General features: G+C 41.2%; 1 non-coding gene across 1 annotated transcript; it reads left to right on the forward strand.

Annotated features, from left to right (window-relative positions):
* The first annotated feature begins 2,326 nt into the window (after nucleotides 1–2,326).
* On the forward strand, nucleotides 2,327–2,433 carry LOC120074856. Its single transcript, XR_005481132.1, has one exon. It is a non-coding gene; the product is annotated as a small nucleolar RNA R71 (small nucleolar RNA).
* The last annotated feature ends 5,339 nt before the right edge of the window (nucleotides 2,434–7,772 follow it).

Genomic DNA, 7,772 nt, shown 5'->3' on the forward strand with positions numbered 1-7,772 from the left:
ATAATCATTTCCTGCTAGGCGGTCTAGCATTTGGTCAATAAAAGGAAAGGGGAAATGATCCTTCTTTGTTGCCGTATTCAGTTTGCAGTAGTCCATGCAGATCCGCTAGCCAGTGATGGTCCTCATCAGTATTAGTTCATTGTTTGCATTTGAAACTACTGTCAACCCTCCTTTCTTTGGCACACATTGCACGAGGCTGACCCATATGCTGTAGGCGATTAGATAGATAATCCCTGCATCCAACCATGTGATTATCTCCTTCTTCACGACCTCCTTCATCGCAGGGTTGAGTCTGCATTGATGTTCGATCGATCCTTTCTGATTGTCCTCGAGACGTATCCCGTGCATGCAGTATGTGGGGCTGATTCCTTTAATGTCTGCTAGCGTCCAACCAATTGCTTTTATGTGCTTTTTCAGGATGCTCAGCAGTGCATTTTCTTGATCTTCTTGAAGTACAAAGGAAATTATTACTGGTAGCATTTCATTCTGCCCCAGAAAAGCATACTTCAGGTGGTTTTGAAGGGTTTTTAGCTCTACTGTTGGTGGTTGTTCCAAGGATACTTTTGGTGTTTTTCTTTCTTCATTCATTGTCAGCTTGTCTTCTTTGGTTGTTGTTTCTGTGATCGCATTGTATACTACTATGAATGCAATCGCATCCTCATCTTCATTTCATCTTTAGACTTTTCTTCTTCATTCAAATTGGGTTCATCATCGGACTCGATGAGGTCTTCTTCTTCTGTATATTTCATGGCTCTGATAATATCAAACCTGAGCTTCTGTTCATTCACGCTCAGTGTGATATTTCCTTTGTACACATAAATCTGAGCGCGACCAGTGGATAAAAATGGTCATCCCAGAATGATGGGTACATCCTTGTCCGCTTCATAATCAAGGATGATGAAGTCTGCCGGTAACATAAATTTGTCAATCGTGACCAGGACATCCTTCATCTTCCCTTCTGGATACACAAGGGATCTATCAGCTAGCTTGAGAGTCACCGTCGTGGGCGCCAGCTGGCCTACAATGAGCTGTTTAAAAATGGAGAGGGGCATTAAGTTGATGCTAGCCTCGAGATCACAAAACCTTGACCAATGTATAACCAGTTGATGGAGTAGGGTATTGTGAAACTTTTGGGGTCGTGCATTTTCGGTGGAATTATGGATTTTGAACTTTGCGTCAATGCCACCATTGCAAACTTACCAGTGCTTCTTTTCTTCATCACCATGTCCTTTAGAAAATTTGCATGCTTTGACATCTGTTCAATTGATTCAGTGAAAGGAATGTTGATATGCAACTGTTTTAGGATGTCCATGAAGCGTTGATACTACACTTCATCATTTTTCTTCTTTTTAAGTCTTTGAGGGAATGGTGGCAGCTGTATTTTCACGGTTCCCTATTCTTTTGGCTTCAAAGTGGATGCAATCTCCGGTTCCATTGTCTTCTGTTCTTTTGTTTCTTCCTGAGTCAACGGGGTCTGTGGTTCCGTCGCAACTAGAGCAGCCCAGCTAGGCTCCTTCTTCTCCTCCGCCATTGTCTTTCCACTTCGCAACGTCACAACTTCACATTGCTCTTTTCTCGTACTCCCTGGGTTGTGTGGAAGCTCTGTTGAACTCGGCAGTGCCCCTTGTGGTCTACTTTTGAGTTCGCCCGCAATCTGTCCTATCTGAATTTCGAGATTGAAGATGGACGTCGCTTGATTCTGAAGCACTTTTCATTCTTTTCAATATATTGCTTCAGTAAACTCTCCAAAGATGAAGATTGTGGCACCCGTGAACTACTGGCTTAAATTTTTGTTTGACCGTTTGTTTGCAGGAAAAATCCTGGTAGCCCTTCTTTTGTGCCCTTGGTTGAAAATTTTGTTGTTGATTTTTCCACGCGAAGTTTGGGTGGTTTCTCCAACCAGGGTTGTGTATTGGAAAGCGGATTATTCTTCACAAAATAGATAGACTGTGGGTTCTTCAGATACTCTTCCATTAGATGGCCTTCACCACAAGTAGCGCAACTTGCACTCATTTTTTCGATTGCGTTGACCTAACCCCTATGCGTTCCTGGGCTGCTGATTGCGATTCCTTTTATCAAATTCATCATCACAGTCATTTGGTTTTGCAGGGATGCAATGGCCCTATTATTTGCGTCACTGTCCTTAATTCTCAATCTATGATCACTTTCTCTCCAGTCCTCGTGATTTTTCAAAATGCGATCAAGTATGTTCTTAGCCTCATCATATGTTTTGTCAAACAGACCTCCAGCTGCTGCCGCATTGGCAGTCGTTTGTGATGCCGGGTACAAACCGTGGTAGAAAATTTCCATCTGTAAACAATTTGGTAAGCCATTATGCGGACAATCTCTTACCAACCTTTTAAACCTCGCCCAGGCGTCACTGAGTGATTCATCAATATCCTGTTCAAAATTAGTGATCAACTTCCTCCTTCTTGCGTCTGTCTCTTATACACATCTAGATGTGTATAAGAGACAGGCGTTTGACCAATATATAACCCTTCGATTGAGCAGGGTATTGTGAAACTTCCGGGGTCGTGCATTTTCGGTGGAATTATGGATTTTGAACTTTGCGTCAATGCCACCATTGCAAACTTACCAGTGCTTCTTTTCTTCATCACCATGTCCCGACGAGAAGTAGAAGGAGGAAGTTGATCACTAAATTTGAACAGGATATTGATGAATCATCAGTGACGCCTGGCGAGTTTTAAAAGTTGGTAAGAGATTGTCCGCATAATGGCTTTACCAAATTGTTTACAGATGGAAATTTTCTACCACGGTTTGTACCCGGCATACAAACGACTGCCAATGCGGCAGCAGCTGGAGGTCTGTTTGACAAAACATATGATGAGCTAAGAAACATACTTGATCGCATTTTGAAAAATCACGAGGACTGGAGAGAAAGTGATCATAGATTGAGAATTAAGGACAAGTTGGACGCAAATAATAGGGCCATTGCATCCTGCAAAACCAAATGACTGTGATGATGAATTTGATAAAAGGAATCGCAATCAGCAGCCCAGAACGCATAGGGGTTAGGTCAACGCAATCGAAAAATGAGTGCAAGTTGCGCTACTTGTGGTGAAAGGCATCTAATGGAAGAGTATCTGGAAGAACCCACAGTCTATCTATTTTTGTGAAGAAATATCCGCTTTCCAATACACAACCCTGGTTGGAGAAACACCCAAACTTCGCGGTGGAAAAATCTCAACAACAAAATTTTTCAACCAAGGGCACAAAAGAAGGGCTACCAGGAATTTTTCCTGCAAACAAACGGTCAAACAAAAATTTAAGCCAGTAGTTCACGGGTGCCACAATCTTCATCTTTGGAGAGTTTACTGAAGCAAATATATTGAAAAGAATGAAAAGTGCTTCAGAATCAAGCGACGTCCCTTTCAATCTCGAAATTCAGCTAGGACAGATTTGCGGGCGAACTCAAAAGTAGACCACAAGGGGCACTGCCGAGTTCAACAGAGCTTCCACACAACCCAGGGAGTACGAGAAAAGAGCAATGTGAAGTTGTGACGTTGCGAAAGTGGAAAGACAATGGCGGAGGAGAAGAAGGAGCCTAGCTGGGCTGCTCTAGTTGCGACGGAACCACAGACCACGTTGACTCAGGAAGAAACAAAAGAACAGGAGACAATGGAACCGGAGATTGCATCCACTTTGAAGCCAAAAGAATAGGAACCGTGAAAATACAGCTGCCACCATTCCCTCAAAGACTTAAAAAGAAGAAAAATGATGAAGTGTAGTATCAACGCTTCATGGACATCCTAAAACAGTTGCATATCAACATTCCTTTCACTGAATCAATTGAACAGATGTCAAAGCATGCAATTTTCTAAAGGACATGGTGATGAAGAAAAGAAGCACTGGTAAGTTTGCAAATGGTGGCATTGACGCAAAGTTCAAAATCCATAATTCCACCGAAAATGCACGACCCCAAAAGTTTCACAATACCCTACTCCATCAACTGGGTTATACATTGGTCAAGGTTTTGTGATTCTCGAGGCTAAGCATCAACTTAATGCCCCTCTCCATTTTTAAACAGCTCATTGAGGCCAGCTGGCGCCCACGACGGTGGACTCTCAAGCTAGCTGATAGATCCCTTGTGGTATCCAGAAGGGAAGATGAAGGATGTCCTGGTCACGATTGACAATTATGTTACACGGCAGACTTCATCATCCTTGGATTATGAAGGGACAAGGATGATACCCATCATTTCGGGTGACCATTTTTATCCACTGGTCGCTGCTCAGATTTATGTTACAAAGAAATATCACACTGAGCGTGAATGGAACAGAAGCTCAGGTTTATATTATCAGAGCCATGAAATAATACAGAAGAAGGAAAAGACCTCATCGAGATCACGATGATGAACCCAATTTGAATGGAAGAAGAAAAAGTCTAAAGATGAAATGAAGATGAGGATGCGATGCATTCATAGTAGTAACAATGCGATCACAGAAACAACACCAAAGAAGACAACTGACAATGAATGAAGAAAGAAAAAACCAAAAGTATCCTTGGAACAACCACCAACAGTAGATGCTAAAAACCCTCAAACCACCTTGAAAGTATGCTTTTCTGGGCAGAATTGAATGCACAGTATAATTTCCAATTTGTACTTCAAGGAAGATCAAAAAATACACTGCTGGCATCACTGAAAGCACATAAAAGCAATTGGTATTGACGCTAGCAGACATTAAAGGAATCAGACCCCACTACTGCATGCACGGGATACTCTCGAGGACAATCAGAAAGGATCGATCGAAACATCAATGCAGACTCAACCCTGCGATAAGGAGAGATCGTGAAGAAAGGAGATAATCACATGAGTCTGATGAGGGAATATTAATCTTAATCGCCACAGCATATGGAGATCAGCCTCGTGAATGTGTGCCAAAAGAAGGAGGGTTGACAGTAGTTTAAATGACAAAAATAACTAATACTGATGAGGACATCATGGCTAAGCGGATTGCATGGAACTACTCAAACTGAATAACGGCAACAAGAAGGGATCATTCCCTTTCCTTTTATTGACCAAAGTGCTATGACCGCCTAGCAGGAAATGATTATTGCTAATTCTTGTGTGGATATGCCGGCTATAACCAATCATTGATTGCTCCTGAAGATCTAAGAGAAAACCACATTCAGCCCTTAAGCCCCTAAAGGAAGCATGTCTCGACTTTGTCGTTACTTAGTCTGTTCAAGCGCCCTCAGCAAATGCTGCTCCGGACAACGTTTCCTAGAAGGTGATGATGGCGTCACTATGCTTGTCCTCTGATAGTCTTTGAATATTCTATAGAAATTTTCATGGAGACTTCATTGTGATATGGGCAAACATACGAAAGATTCATATCTCAACAATCCCACAGAAGATATGAAAATATATGTGAAGAGATGAAACCTTGTGGCTAAATTGGAGAAAATGCCACTCATGTGAAGGAAGTATTGTGCTTGCGGCACAAAGTCTCTCCAGGAATGGATTGGAGATGGAACAAGGAAAATATTGAGGCGAATTAAAAAGCTTCCACCTTCAAACAAATGTGAGGTTAGTCGTAGTTTCTTTAGGGAACATGCTGGCTTTATCGATGTCTTGTGAAAAAACTTTCAAAGATTTACGACATTGAGTGCATTGTTAGAGGCTCAGAAGAGACATTTGACTTGATGACCAATGTCAACGCATTCAAGAATACTGAGAAGAACGCATTAACTCATGCACCTGTGTGTTGATCGCACCGGACTGGACACCAACCATTTGGAACTAATGTGCGACGCCAACGACTTATTCGATGGGGGCAGTGCTGGCACAAAAGAAAAGAAAACAATGCATAACCACCAATCGATAATTGCGAGTAAAACCTTTGAACCCTGCTAAATAAAATTTACACTACCACATAAAAAATGCTTTGCGAGTGATATTTGCGTTGAGAAAAATTAGAGACTTACTGCTGGGACTAAAGTAATCGTTCACATTGACCAACTCGAGAATATAAAATATTTGAATGACAACAGAAAAGATCGTGAAGCTCAATTGATTTGTGGTTCATCTTCCTTCAAGAATTCAAATGGAATCATTGTCGCAAGGGGACGGAGAACCAGGTTGCGGACACCATTGTCAAGAATTAGAAAACAAGAATACGACCGGCAAAACCAGATCAAGAAGTGGAAGGAACCTTCCCAGATGAGTAGAATGTTTAACTTGAAGAGATTTACCATGGTATGCGGACGTGGTCATTTTTCTAGTTTACAACAATTTCCCTGAAGGATTACACAGCCCACCAAAAAAAGGCGGCTCATACAAGAAGTTAGATATATTATTGGGATGAGCAAATCTTTATAGAGTGGTTCAAAACTAGATTTATTGACCTATGCGATACCAAACAGCTGCTCACTAACGCATACTATCACAATTGCCAGACTCGCATATGGAGGACAACTTTAGAGGCCAACGCACAGCAGCAAGATTTACAAAGTGGTTATTTTTGGACTACATTATTAAGGACATAAAGGAGACTTATGCAAATGAAATGTAGACGAAGGTTGCCAACACATGGAAACATTTCATTTGGAAAATATGCAATGCCCATAGAAATCATCTTAGAATTGAGATTGATTCAGACGTCGGAGGCATAGACTTCATGGACCATTTGGTCCACATCGATGTCACAAATACATTCTATTCAAAAAAAAAAGCCGAATCGACTAACATTTCCAAAATGGGTAGAAGCGATATCGATGAGTCAGCAAGGCGATGCAGCGGTTAGTCTCCAAGTTCTTAAAGGAAAATATTATTCACTCGTTTTGGCACTCCACGTGTCATATTAATAATGATGGAAGGTCTTCACTTTGTTAACACATCATCAACAAAATGTTGCCTCATGTATAATATCCTCCATAAAGAGTGGGCCACCACATACCCTCCACAAAACAAATGGTTCAAGGCTGAAGTGTCCAACAGAGTAAAATCAAAACTGATATTCTAGAGAAGTTGGTAAAACCTTCTACTAAAGATTGGGCTAATGAAGTTGGATGATGCCTTGTTAGGCATCATACAAGACCGCCTATAAGGACACCTATAGCATGTCCCCCGATATGGCACTGGATGTTCGGCAAGGCATGGTCAACTTTACGCTATGAGTTGGAGAAGCATTAAGCACTGTGAAGGATGAAAAAAGGCATAATTTTTACTTAAAGGCCGCATGAGAAGCAAGTGAACACTTTAGCTGGTGTGGACTTGAATGAATGAAGAATCCACGCATAATGAGGATGCCAAAAATCTACAAGAGCACATCAACAAGTTGGCATTGACAAATATTATGCCGAGGAGAAGAATCTCCAAGTCGGGACCAAAAGCGTCTATATTATTTCAATCGTGGCTACGACTCTTCCCAGTGAATTAAAGTTCACGTTGGATCAGGACCTTTATAATCAGAGAGGTATTTCCCACATGGGCACGTTTCAATATATCCAATGAGGACGAGACCAACGTATTCAAAGTTCAATGAGAGCAAAGAGTCAATATATCACGTGAAGAAGACTTGCAGAGAACCCCTATCCGTGTACCTGGAATTCTGACCTAAAGAAAAAGTGGGTTTAGTCTATAACAATCATGCAATTCAAATTCATCAGGACGTAATTTTTTTGAAATTAACCTTCAATTCATGAACTCAAATTCTACCTCTTTGATTATCCATATATCATTTCTATATTTTGTTATACTCTTGCAATCTTCTACAAAACAAAAAAAAAACATTACGAATCTTTATTGC

This window comes from Benincasa hispida, chromosome 3, assembly GCF_009727055.1.
Source record: "Benincasa hispida cultivar B227 chromosome 3, ASM972705v1, whole genome shotgun sequence".
Taxonomy (NCBI): Eukaryota; Viridiplantae; Streptophyta; class Magnoliopsida; order Cucurbitales; family Cucurbitaceae; genus Benincasa; species Benincasa hispida.